This window comes from Pinus tabuliformis, chromosome 2_1, assembly GCF_031772625.1.
Source record: "Pinus tabuliformis cultivar Carrire ecotype Pingquan chromosome 2_1, CPIR1, whole genome shotgun sequence".
In the NCBI taxonomy this organism is placed as follows: domain Eukaryota; kingdom Viridiplantae; phylum Streptophyta; class Pinopsida; order Pinales; family Pinaceae; genus Pinus; species Pinus tabuliformis.
The window spans coordinates 506,683,836-506,698,829 of NC_142299.1; the positions used below are offsets into that span (position 1 = coordinate 506,683,836).

General features: G+C 39.4%; 1 pseudogene; it reads left to right on the forward strand.

The window, feature by feature from the left end:
- The first annotated feature begins 294 nt into the window (after positions 1 to 294).
- Positions 295 to 4,304, forward strand: LOC149201181 (pentatricopeptide repeat-containing protein At2g03880, mitochondrial pseudogene; annotated as a pseudogene).
- The last annotated feature ends 10,690 nt before the right edge of the window (positions 4,305 to 14,994 follow it).

Sequence of the window (14,994 nt, forward strand, 5' to 3'; positions counted from 1 at the left end):
TAAATAGATATCTGCGTAAGATCATATCCATCATAATTAAAACATGTCATCTGCAAATTTCTTGGCAGTAGCCAAGTGTACTACAGACTCCAAGTTTTCGCCATCCCAAAAGAGTGGCCAAGAATGAGGTCATAAATGAACATTCCTCTGTTGTCAGTACAAGGATCTGCGATAACCAATCCACCTTGGGAGACGTGCTCCATGCGCAAACAAGAGAGGTTGTGTTAGCAAAACAGGGAATCCAAACAAAAATCTCAACCCTTTACATGCGACATTTAATATAACTGAACCCGGGTTGGTGGCTCCCATGGTGTAAACCCAGATGTGCCACGCGCGACCCATGCACAGCGATGTGTAGAGCCGAGCTCTCTCCCCGAGGGCCACCACCTCCATCCCCATACAAATTCTCCGCATCCGAATTATGATGCCCACCTTGTCGAAGGAAGATGACATACGGGTAACTCCTCGTCCAATGCTATTTCGAAACCCTTGGGGGTTCCTATACGCTTGTAACACCCCCATTGGAGTATTAAACCTTAAAACATGAATCATCTCCATTCGAAATACTATTCAAACCTTGGAACATGAATTTCATATAGATAGCGTGATTTATACATGATCATTTTCATATGTAATGCCAACTTATAGAATTGCTGGTTCATTTCAATGTTGTCTCCCTTGTGAAGTTCTTGGAGGGATAGCATTGAACATTCCTATATTTCAACAATGCGAGCTTGTTTAAGTAGTGGTTCACCCATTTAAAACCAAAGCAATGACTGTGGTCCAGTGTGCACCTCGACATGTCTCAATGTTGGCAATTTGATCTTTTAGTGTCGATCCATGGTTTCTTTAATGACTTCAGAGAGAAATACCTCTGCATGTAACTTGCTTGAAGGCGTTGATAACTCTTCATGTATGCAGGACCTCTTGTCTCTTAAAAGGGTTTTCTTGGCTTGAATAACCAGCTTGTAGGGCTCCCAACAACATGGAAAATGCTTGCATTTATAGTTTTTCATTCTTCTATGTCTGAGTAGTCAAATGTTTTTCACTATTGGTTTGGTTACCAGGTCTTAAAATTTCATGTCAGCATGTAAGTTTGTTACCAGCATCCAGCATAATCTGAGCCTAAGATAGCAATGGCACAACCGTTCAGAATTATTAAGAACAAGAAGGCATAGTTTGCCGGGTCAATGTTTCAATTTCACGCAGTAAAATATACCTCTGGTGTTCCCAGAAAGGAAGACACTGTCAAGGTCAATGCTTCTGCCGAGGACTTGAGAAAATTGTGTAAACAGGGGCGATTGAAAGAGGCATCGGAGGTTCTGCATATCATAGATAATAAGCGTATTGATCCCGTTATATATGCTCGCTTCATACAACTGTGCATTGAGAAGAAAGCATTCTCAGAGGCCAAATTAGCGCACACCCACATGAAGGATAGGGGATGTATACCAGACAAAGTTTTGGGTAATATACTTGTGAACATGTATGCCAAGTGCGGGAGTCTGGTAGATGCTCGCAGGGTTTTCGATGAAATGCCTGACAGAGATGTGCGGACATGGACTGCCATGATTTCAGCTTACTCCAGGCATGGACCTTTTGAGGAGGCACTTGCTCTCTTTTACCAGATGCAAAACAGGAGAGTCCAACCCAATCAGTTTACCTTTGCCAGTGTTCTGCCAGCGTGCGCCAAAATGTCAGCTCTGCAACATGGGATTGAGGTACATAAATCTATAATTAGAAATGGGTTTCAGTCGGATGTCTTTGTGCAAAGTGGTCTCGTAGATATGTATGCCAAATGTGGGTGTACAGAGAAGGCACACAATGTGTTTGACAAAATGCATCAACGAGATGTGGTTTGCTGGAATTCAATGATTGCAGGGTACGCTCAGAATGGGCATGTTGATAAGGCTCTTGAACTCTTTCAGCAAATGCCTATGCCCGATGTCGTATCACGGAATGCAATGATTACAGCATATGCCCAAAATGGACAAATTGGTGCAGCTCTTGCGTTTTTTCAACAAATGCCTGAGCCTGATGTGGTTTCTTGGAACGCCATTATTACAGCTTATGCCCAGAATGGGGATTGTGAGGAGGCTTTTAAGTTCTTTCAAAAAATGCCTGCTCGAAATGTTGTTTCTTGGACGACGATGATTGCAGGATATGCCAAAAATGGACAGAGTTTGGAGGCCCTTGAACTTTTTTGTCAAATGAAAAAGGCAGGTTTGAAGCCAGAACCCAAAACCTATGCAAGTGTTCTCCCCGCATGTGCCAACTTGGCAGCTCTTGAACAGGTTAAGGAGATACATGAAGAGATCACTAGGAATGGGTTTCAGTTCAATGACATTGTGGCAAATGCTCTTGTAGATACATATTCAAAATGTGGGATGATAGACAAGGCGCGGGATTTGTTTGACAAAATGAATCGACATGACTTGGTTTCCTGGAATACTATGATTGGAGGGTATGCCATGCAAGGTTATAGTAGGGAAGCCCTTAAACTCTTTGAACAGATGCAACACTGTGGCATGAAACCTGATGATGTCACCTTACTTGGTATTTTATCTGCGTGCTGCCACTCAGGACTAGTGGATGAGGGCCAAAGATACTTCAATAGCATGAGTCAATATTATCACCTCATGCCTTCAATGGAGCATTATGTCTGCATTGTTGACCTTCTTGGCCGAGCTGGTAGGCTTGAAGAAGCGGAAGCTTTCATTAATAAAATGCCAATTGAACCCAGTGCAAGTGTGTGGCAATGTCTGCTTGCTGCTTGTAGAGTACACAACAATTTAGAGCTAGGACAGCATGCAGCAAAACACCTCTTTAAACTGGACCCTGAAAATTCTGCCCCTTATGTATTGATGTCTGCTATGTATGCCGAAGCTGGTAGATGGGATGATGCTGCAAGTGTGCGGAGACTGATGAAAGGTAAGAACGTAAACAAGACGCCTGGATACAGTTGGATTGAGGTCAATAAACAGGTACATACATTTCTTGCAGGAGACAGATCACACCCACAAACAGAGAAAATACATTCAATGTTGGAGAGGCTCTCTAGGGAGATGAAGGCTGCAGGATATGTGCCTGAGACAAGGCTTGTGCTGCATGATGTTGAAGAAGAACAGAAAGAGCAAATTCTCTCTCACCATAGTGAAAAGCTGGCAATTGCATTTGGACTAATAAGCACATTGCCTGGAACAACTATCCGAGTTATCAAGAACCTTCGAGTCTGTCTTGATTGCCACTCTGCCATCAAGTTTATCTCCAAGATTGTTGCACGAGAAATTGTTTTACGGGATTCTAATCGTTACCATCATTACAAAGATGGAAGATGTTCTTGTGGAGATTATTGGTGACGTTTAACGTAACAAGTGATATACATAAACTTGAAAAGTCTGCAGGATACGTGGTCACCTTTGTCCTGGTAGTTCAGGCAATGTACTGTTTGTTTGTGGCTAGACATCCACTGATCCAGTCCAATCTTTTAACTTTATGGAAGAAATCATGTGCCATAGTCACAATGCTTAAACAAAAGAAATGCGATGGGTTGAGGAAATGGAAACCCCTGGCAGTTTGTTGCATTGAATGCGAGAGCTTATAAATGCCAGAAAATGATGACCTCATTGTATGATGTTATTCCGGGCATTTCTCCTATTGTATATTGATTGGATTTGGCTGCTTGATAGGCAATGGCAGCATTGACTATTGATTGTTTGGGAATCAATTATAGCTCGGAGATTATGTTCTTTTTGCATTTCATAACTGATTCTCCCATGTCCTTGAATACGTACTGTCTAGTTTTGGGGCGAGGTGTTGCTAATGCGTTCTACCTGAAGTTCAGTTAAACAATCCTATTCAGTTATATGTAAGGAAGATATGGTGGATATTTATTGTTTCTAATGCAAGCAGGTCCTACTAAAGGATCGATATCTTGCATATATCATTTCACAATGGACATCCAGCCTTCGTTTTTGCAAGAAGACCTTGTTGAGGGCACATGCAGATAAGACAAATTCCTTTTAATGAGCTATACGGGTACGTGGAACGAGACGGGGTTTCCTTGTCTCATCTTGAAAAACCCGATGGAGAGAGCATGTTGCAAAAACAAGAGACTGATAATCTATTTACTCAAGCATCAGTCTCATCTACGTAAGTTCGAAAATGCTTGGAAATTATAACAACCGTTCCAAATACTGCAAAAATTGGAGCTTACAGTTTCTACTTTGTGGACCAAAGCGGAGATAGGATTTCTAACCATGCACCATATCTCCACTTGCCTTGAATACTTGCATATAGGTGAAATTGTTGCAAATTACTACTGTAATATTTATGATAATAAAGAGACCCTTCTATCATGCAAACCCAAACTACATAATCTTAGGGTTCACAGCTATAAAATGTGGAAGCAAATCCAATCTCAGGGAAGCATCACAACTCAATAATAAAACATAGCGGATGTCTTCTTCATTTCATAAAACTGCAATGCCAGAATGCATAACATGGCCATTACAATGCCAACATTACATTGATTAACAAAAGCGACTATAATGGAAAACCCTATTTGGGCATGAAAACCCCTACCAACAGCAATTTTTATTATCTTCAAAGTATACACATTCCATGGCACTCAACCATTTTCATTCATCAAGCATTGATTTTGGCCACTACTCACCACTCACCATACTCACTAATATGCCACCTTGCCATAAGAAAACCCTCTGCTTCATAACTAAAGCATAATCCTCTCTCTTTGTCTTGTTGCCAACCCAAAGACCATAGCAGCCACACGAAGGCCCTAAATGGCTATGTTTTACCTTCTTTGTTCTTCAGTCCATCTCTAAAAGAATTATTCCCACTATCTCTAGTCATGCTTGCTTGCTTCATCTTTTAGGGTTTTTGGGTTTCTTGCATTCCTAATTGTATCAACTTCATCCTTGCCTCCACCTGTTGGAAAATCAGGAGACTTTTTTATTATAGACGATTTTCCTTAACTTGATAATTACTCGTGATATTTGTTGGTCTTTTATTACTTTATTAGATCTTTGTTCATCAAGCAATTATCAAAACAATGAAGATCACAATAAGACAAAGTACATAAGATATAGGCTCCAACCCAGGGAAAAATCCTCCAAGGGGAAAACCCAAAAAAATGCTTCTCTTCTTCTTTAGAATATGCTTACAAAAAGACTTCCAAGACCCAAAAACGAAAGCCAACAACCCTACCAAGCACCAAGTTAGCCCCTAGCAAGATCATCTCTATGGAAACTTCCAAACTTCAACCTACTGCAACTTCATCCTAGAATTTCGGCCCTGCAACTGCTCCTCGAAATTTCGGCCATGCAATTTCAGCCTCCTGCAACTGCAGCTTCACAGAAACCCTAGCTTCACATGTGTGGAAAGAGAGAGAGAGATTTAGCCCAAGAAATTTCACTTTTTCCTTCCTTTGTCCTTCGAGCTCTTCTTCTCCTTCACTATTGCAAATCAAACTTGACTTGAGTGAGTGTCTCAAATTGGGTCAAACCCCTTGGATTAATAGCCTCCTTGAGAGGTCGAATAGCCCTCCTTTTAGGCCGACTTGATCTTGCTCTTAGACCAACTTGGTCTTGGGATCCAAAATGGTTTTTTCTTGATAAAATAATTATCTTTCTTATTATAATAAGTCCTAATGGGACTATGACACATGACCAATAATATTATTTATCCTAGAAAGATCTAGAAAACCTAAAAGCACGAAGAACATGCTTTTGACTCAAACTTGAGTATGAAACCCATACCCCAAAAATAGAAATATAATTTCTCTCTCTTTCTTTTTCTTTCTTTATAAAGAATATAAAATGTCATAATTACAATTAGGTCATTATGAAAACCGAACCTAGTTACAATTTTCAACACTCCCTCTTAACTAGGAGGGTATTCATAATTCTATCACATGGTACAAGGAATCTCAATCTTGAAGCATTCTCTGTTATGAAACCAGCTCACAAAAAGATAGAAAAGAGAGATCCACGCCTTAGAATTCAGCCTCTTCGAGGGGGCAACCTCCTTTACATTACATAAATGAACAATTCTTGGATGATACAAATGACAAAACCTCCTTTCTATATATAGGAGTCTAAGGAGTCACAATATAATCCAGCCGACCTAACAATAATAATATAAAGCCACAAAAATAACAATAGAGGGATTCTATGGGGCACAGAAATAACAATATGGGGGTAATAGGGGCACAACAATATAAATAGGGGTATAACTACAATAGTAATGGGGTAATCACTAGTATTATAGGGACCCAACATGCCCCTCTCCTTCAAAAAAGTGTTGTCCTCAACGCTTGAGCAGTTCTGGATACTTCTGCATAAAATTCTCATCCTCCCATGTGGAATCTTCAGCGGATAAGTTCTTCCACTTGATAAGATACTCTGAAATTGATCGATTTCGTAGCTGTCGAGTTCTTGTTTCTGTGATTGCTTCCGGTTCCAATATAATTTTTCCTTCCTCGTCAAGTTCTGGCAATATTGTTTGAATTGGGAGCTTGTCACCTATAACCTTCTTTAAACATGAAACATGGAAAACTGGGTGCAATCGAGAAGCTGCAGGAAGCTCCAATTTGTATGCCATAGTACCAATCTTTTCCAACACCTTGTACGGACCATAATACTTTGGTGATAATTTATTATCCTTCTTAGCTTGCTTTAGGGACATTTGCTTATATGGTTGTAGCCGTAGGAATACCCAATCACCTACATCAAAACTTCTTTCACTGCGATGTTGATCTGCCTGTTGTTTCATTCTATTTTGTGCCAACACGAGGTTATCCTTTAAGAGTTGGAGGACTTGTTGTTGATGTTCGATGTGATGTTCCACTGCCTGAACCTTAGAATTTTCTCTTAAATATGATGTGATGGATGGTGGTTGATACCCATAAAGTGCCATAAATGGGGTCATTTTTGTTGCTGTATGGAAGGAAGTGTTATACCACCATTCAGCCAGAGGCAACCATTTGACCCATTGTGTCTGTTTATCAGATACAAAGCAACGAAGATATCCTTCCAAACATTTGTTTACTATCTCAGTTTGCCCATCAGATTGAGGATGATAAGATGAGCTATGAGCTAACTGAGTACCAAGACAAGAAAATAATTCTGTCCAAAAATTTCCAGTGAAAATGGGATCTCTGTCACTTACAATAATCTTTGGGTTTCCATGTAGCTTTTGAACTGTTTCCATAAATGCAGTAGAAACTGTACTGGCTTTAAATGGATGTGATAATGCACAAAAGTGTGCATACTTGGTAAGTCTGTCAACTACCACCATGATGACACTCTTTCCCTCAGACTTGGGTAAACCTGTGATAAAATCCATTGAAACCTCCTCCCAACGTTGGCTTGGAATGGATAAAGGTTGTAATAGACCTGGTGTCTTAATTGTTTCAACTTTATTTTGCTGGCAAACCAAACATTCCGCCACAAACTTTTGAATATCTGATTTAAGGCCATCCCAAAAAAATTCCTTCTTAACCCTGTGGTAAGTTTTTAAAAATCCTGAGTGCCCTCCTAAGGGAGAAGTGTGCAATTCCATAAGAATCTTTTGTTTTAGCTGGGAATTCTTACAGAGGTATAAGCGATCTTTGTACCATAACGAATCATTTTGCCAGCTAAATGTATCAGAAGTACTGGAATCTTGTTGTAGCTTTTGAATAAGTGCCCACACTTCTTCGTCATTCTTCCATTCCTCCCTTGCTTCGTTTATCCAATCTGGTTGGATAATAGAAATGGCACACAACAATGCTTCCACATCCTCATCCTTTCTTGAGAGTGCATCTGCCACCACATTTTGCTTCCCTTTTTTGTAGATGATTTCAAAGTCATAACCCAACATCTTTGTGACCCACTTTTGTTGCTCTTCAGAGGATAATCTTTGTTCTAAAAAGTATTTAAGGCTATCATGATCCGTTTTTACCTTGAAGTGTCTTCCCATTAGGTAGGGTCGCCATTTTTTAAGTGCATGGAGTATTGCCAACATTTCCTTCTCATAAATAGCTTTGCTTAAAAACTTTCCCTTGATTGGACGACTTTCAAAAGCAATGGGTCTTTCATCTTGCATTAGAACAGCACCAATTCCATTTCCTGAAGCATCACATTCCACAATAAAGGTTTTTGTGAAGTCCGGTGTAGCTAAGACCGGTGCTTGGCACATTGCCTCTTTAAGATGTTCAAAGGCCTTTGTTGCTTCCGAAGTCCATGAAAATGAATCTTTCTTCAATAATGTTGTTAGAGGTGCTGCTATTCTCCCATAATTCTTAACAAACTTGCGATAATACCCTGTCAACCCAAGAAATCCTCGCAGATGCTTTATGGATGTGGGGATTTTCCATTCCTTAATGGCTTTAATTTTGCTAGGGTCTACCTTAACTCCTTCATGAGATACAATATGACCCAAATATTCCACCTCCTGGACTCCAAAGAAACATTTGGATCTTTTTGCATATAATTGTTTCTCCTCCAATAGTTGTAATGCCCTGTCAACATGTTCAACATGATCCTTCCAAGACTTGCTGTAGATTAGTATATCATCAAAAAATACTAACACAAATTTTCTAAGGAATGGTTTGAAAATTGAATTCATCAAACCTTGAAATGTTGAAGGTGCATTGGTAAGGCCAAAAGGCATGACCAAAAATTCATAATGACCCTCATGAGTTCTAAATGCCGTTTTCGGAATGTCTTCAATCTTCATTCTGATTTGATGATATCCCGAACGAAGATCCAACTTGGTGAAGTAAATTGATCCATGCAATTCATCCAGTAATTCATCAATAACAGGAATGGGGAACTTATCTTTAATAGTGAGCTTGTTGAGCTCCCTATAATCTGGACACATGCGCCATGATCCATCCTTCTTGTGCACCAATACTACTGGAGCTGAGAAAGAACTTTGACTCGGTTGAATTATACCAGCCTCTAGCATTTCTGCAACCATACGTTCAATTTCACTTTTTTGGACATATGGATATCTGTACGGCCTGATGTTTGGAGGAACACTTCCTGGAATCAGATGAATAGCATGATCATGATCACGCATAGGTGGGAGACCTTTGGGAGTCTCAAATACCTTGGAATGATTGTCCAGGACTTTTTGGAGATCTGGAGAAATAGATGATTCCAATGTGGAAACATCTAGCGAACATAATTGTGCAATTACACCTCTTTGCTCCTTTTTTAGAAGCTTTGTCATGCCATTAGAGCTGATTATCTTTCCTGGTTTCCCTGCAATACCCCTTAATTCAACTTCCTTTCCTTCCACAGAAAATTTCATGAAAAGTTCTTGAAAATTAAAAGCTATTGTACCCAAGGATTGTAGCCATTGGACTCCTAGTACAACATCAGCACCTCCCATTGGAATGGAAAGCATTGGGCTAGTCAATACATATTCTCCCATGGATAGCTTGATATTATGGCACTTTCCAGAACAATTTATTGTTCCTCCATTTGCAATCATCACTTGACACTCTGGTGCTGGATATAGGAAGCAATTCAATTCTTTTGCTACCCTACAATGAATAAAATTGTGGGTGCTTCCTGAATCAATCAACACTATTACCTTTTTCTTCTTGATTTGTCCTTCTATCTTGATGGTTTGAGGAGTGGTAATTCCCGCCAATGCATTACAAGATATGGTCGGATTTATTTGTTCTTCATCTAGGCTTTGTTCCTGGAATATATCCTCTTCTTTTGACCTTTCTTGCTCCTTTTCTTCTTCCTCTTCACAATCTATGTAGAATAATTTCTTCTCAGCACACTTATGACCTTTTGTGTATTTGCTATCACAATTGTAACAAAGCCCTTTTGCTCTTTTTTCTTCCAATTGTTGTGGTGTCAACCTTGGAGGTTGTGGAAGACTATGGGCAACAACACTTCCGTCTTTATAGTTGTGAATGGTATGCTTCCTAGTTGCCATAATTTTGCTTTCCATTTTTCTTGCTAACCTGAATGCCTTCTCTAATGAATCAGGTTCCCAAAGGCGCACATCATGTTGGATATTATCCTTTAAAGACCCTATGAACACATCAATCCTATGCTCCTCTGGAATATCTTTTACCCTTATGTTCAATTTTTGGAACTCCTCAATGTGCTCCATTATTGAACCCTTTTGTTTGAGACTTATCAATTGGCTAAAAAAAGTGTTGCTTTTTGTATCCTCATAATGTGCTATCAATTCTTCCGTAAAAATTGCCCAAGTGATAAATTGTTTACGAGAACAAAGCCATTGATACCATACAAACTGATTTGGTTCCAAATATAAAGTTGCCATACGTACCTTTTGTGTGTTTTGCACATTATTGAGATCGAAGAATTGCTCCATCTGTAATATCCATGTGGCGGGATCCTTGCCATCAAACTTCCTCATATCGATTTTTGGAACATGGTGAGTCTTCGATCCAACATTAGAGTCTATGGAATCATGATTAACATTTCTTTTGTTCTCATCATGAGTTTCCTTTACTACCTTTTCACCATTAGTGACCCTTTCTTGTAGCAACTTCTTCAATTCTTCCATGTCTGTCTTCAAATCTATCTTCAAATTTGTCATTGAATCCTCCATCTTAGCTTCCATGCCCTTTATCTTAGATTCCACGCCATTTACCTTAGCTTCTGTTAGCTTTTGTGAGCGTGACATTTGTTGCACTTGTTCTTGTAATTTTGATATATCATGTAGCATTTCTTCCTCTTCTTCATGAGTCATGCTAGAGCTTTCAGGTTCCTTACTAGGTGTTTGCATTTTCTTTCCTCGGGGCATCAGTTACCGATAATAATGCTTTACTATGCCCTTTGAATTTCGTTAAACCAAGCTTACACAAAAATTAAAAAAAAAAACTACACACCTTTTTTCACTTTATAGAAGCCTGATATTGAAACTGATGTATCTCTGTAATTTCGGATCATCCAATTCTGAAATTGCTACCTGTAGTAGCCTTCTGCGTCCTCTTTCCAATGCCACAAGTCTGAGCCAAATTGGATTCGAAGGAAGAGTTATGTGAAATCTCCCACAGTGACTTGCTTTTAGACTGGTTCAGTAGAGCGAACTTGTACGACGTGCCACGAGTCCCTGTTTCAACCTTTGAATCTGAAACACACATACAAGAAACTACAGTCCGTCCTCTTTCTGTACCTTCTTACGAAATTTCAATTCGATCCCCAGAGAGAAAGTTATGACGATTTTCCCCAGGTCACCTGTTTTGAATGTAATTCAGGAGTCTGCAAAAAGACCAACTTCCTCAGATCATATCTCCGCAAATATCTCGCGAAAAGCTCTGAAATTCGGACCCAAGGTTCAACGCGATTTCTTCTCAAATGGATTTTTTTTGCGACTTCTGAAACGTCACAGAAAAAAGGTTATAGCGAAAATGCCACGATGACCTGTTTGGAGCAGCGAAACCCTAGAATCCAAAGCTCTGATACCAAATGTTATGAAACCAGCTCACAAAAAGATAGAAAAGAGAGATCCACGCCTTAGAATTCAGCCTCTTCGAGGGGGCAACCTCCTTTACATTACATAAATGAACAATTCTTGGATGATACAAATGACAAAACCTCCTTTCTATATATAGGAGTATAAGGAGTCACAATATAATCCAGCCGACCTAACAATAATAATATAAAGCCACAAAAATAACAATAAAGGGATTCTATGGGGCACAGAAATAACAATATGGGGGTAATAGGGGCACAACAATATAAATAGGGGGTATAACTACAATAGTAATGGGGTAATCACTAGTATTATAGGGACCCAACATTCTCATAAGAAGATCCTAATTGATAATTGTCAAGCATCTTTATCAAAACTGAGACTATCCTTGAAGGCCTTAACTAGATAAGCTCATCCTTATTCGAGAGCATTATGATGGGAGGCTTTACATGAGCTGCCACACTACCTCTAAGGCGCATACCCCATCCGGATGTTCATCGGGTATGCCCTCTTAGGACTATTCTTATCTTGGATTTCCAAACCTAAATCCTCAAAGAATATCAGTCCTCTTCGACTACTCTTATCTTGGATGCCCTACCTCATCCACAAAGAGTATTGGTCAACAACATATTTTCCTGGATTCTACAATCCATAAGAAGTCTCAATCTAAGATGCTTATCCAATCCTCCAAACTCCATTCTTTCTTTATGGTCTTCACTAAGACTTACGTTGTTAGTACTAGTCTAGTGCATGACCATAAAGACAAGAACTATCAAACATCACTGCCTCTCAGTTAGGGAAGAGATGTCGACCAAACAAAGCTTACCTCTCAGGTACTCAAGCTTCTTGTTCGATAATGCTTTAGCCAATATGTCTGCTACCTGTTCATCTATAGGTAAATAGTGTAGCCCACGACCCCATCTCGTATCGAGCTTTTGACGTAGTGGTACTTATTATTTATATGCTTTGTTCTAGCATGAAACACCGGGTCTTCTATCAATCTTATGCAACTTTCATTATCACAATGTATCTATGTAGAGATAAGTGATCCTTCAAACAAGTCTGATAATAACTTCCTGAGCCAAACTGCTTCCCAAAAGACCTTGCTTGCAATAAAATATTCAGCTTCAACACTGCTCAAAGCAATTGTGTCCTGCTTTTTGCTCATCCATGAGACCATGGAAGATCCTAGGCTGAAGCATCCACCTGTTGTGCTTCTTCCTTCTATCTCACTGCCACCCCAATCTGAATCTGTATATCCCATGAGTTGGATTTCATTACTAGTATACCAGAGACAATGATGTATAGTTCCACGCAGATATCTTAGGATATGCTTCGCTGCAATCCAATGATCATGTTTTGGCTTCATCTGAAATTGACTGAGGAAATTTACTGCAAAACAAATGTCTGGTCTCGTATTTACCAGATACATCAAGGACCCAATCAACTGTTTGTAGCAAGTAGGATCCACTGGGATAGATTCGGAATTCCTCAACCTCTTTAGATTGGTAATCATCAGAGTCATCATAGGCTTGCTATCCATCGTGCTAAACTTCTGAAGTATCTTGATCACATATTTACCTTGACCAAGATATATTTCACCTGGCATCTGCCATACTTCTAGTCCTAAGTAATAGTGCATAATCCCAAGATCCTTCATATCGAACTCGACTGTTAACTGGTTCTTGCATTCTTGAATTTGATGATCTACACCTATGACTAGTAGATCATCCACATACAAGAGTATGATGACTGGTTCACCCTCGACTACCTTGATATATAGGTTAGTATTTGCAGTACTCTTGGTAAAACCAATCCTCATGAGGTATGCATCCATTCTTGCATACCAAGCTCTAGTTGCTTGTTTTAAGCCATATAGAGTTTTTTTCAAACCTGCAGACATGAGTCTCCCTCTGATTTATTTCAAATCCTTGAGGTTGCTCAATGTAAACCTCCTCATCAATGGTCCCATTTAGGAAATTTATCTTGACATCCATTTGATGGATGTTCCATCCCATAGTAGCTGCGAACGAAACAAGCCATCTTATTGTTGTATATCTAGCTGTGGGAGCAAAGGTTTCCTCATAATCAATCCCTTCTTTCTGTGAGAGGCCTCCTGCTACAAACTTTGCTTTGTATTTATCAATGCTCACATCTGTAGTGTGCTTTATCTTGTAAATCCATTTTGAAGTGATTATAGATTTGTCACTTCGCCTAGGAACAATCTCCTAAACATCATTCTTCATTATGAACTGGTATTCTTCCTACATTGTGTTCCTCCATTCTTGATGTTCAGTGGCATCTTCATAGGAGGAAGGTTATGCTTCAATAAGCTTTGTTATATATGCATCATACTCAAAATACCTTTTCGGTCTTTTACTTTCTTTGAAGGACCCTGATGTTGTATGTCCCTCTGGTTCTTGTAGAGTAGTTCTCAACCAAGTAGGCCTCTTTCGATTTTCTGGAGCAATTACTTGTTGTATAGGCTCACTCGGACCTTCAACATCTTCTTGAGCAGATGCTTGATCTTGACCATCATTTTCCCTTGAGATATCCTCAAAGATAAATATTTCTTCGTCATGAGAGTTAACCAAACATCCTTTGATTTCTTGTAAGCTATGCTCTCATCAAAGATGACATCCCTGCTTACTTCAATTCGACGATCCTCCTTAATATAGATTCTATATGCCTTTGATGATGCACTATACCCAACAAAGATTCCCTTTAGACTGGTAGGATCCAACTTCTTTCTCTTGTCCTTAGGTATATGAATATACACAAGACACCCAAATATTCGAAGGTGATCCACATTTGGCTTATTTCCCATAAATGCTTCTTCCAGAGTCACGTTGTTGAGGATTCTGTGAGGACTTTGGTTCTGCAAATACATAGCTTACATAAATGCTTCTCCCCATAGGAATTGAGGTCTTGATCATGTAGCATGGCCCTAACACATTCTTCAATAGTTCTATTCTTCCTTTCATCCATGCCATTCTATTTAGGATTATAAGGAACGGTAAGCTCCCTCTTGATCCTAGCTTCCTTGCAGAAATCTATCATCTCTTTGGGGGTGTATCCTTAGAGTCTTGATATTTCACTCGGTTAGGTTCTATGCTTCATTCTTGAACTATTGAAACTTTTTGAATACCTAGTCCTTGTTCTTGAGAAGGTATAATCAAGTCTTCCTTGAGAAATCATCAATGAAGGTTACATAATATTGATGCCCACCAAGAGACTTAATTGCCATAGGTCCACATACATCTGAATGTATGAGATCTAAAAATTCCTTAGATCTGGTATCACTTCTTGCAAATGACTTATTTACGTTCTTTCCTAGAGCACATCCCTTGCAGGTCCCTTCATGTTCTTCTTCTGACTCAGGGATGCCATTGACCATTTGACTTAGATATGAAAAAATATTATAATGAAGGTGTCCATACCTTCTATGCCATAGTTTGGAAGGACTCACATCCAAGTGGACTAGGGCATGAGATAGAGGTGTAAAAAGTTTATATAATGGCC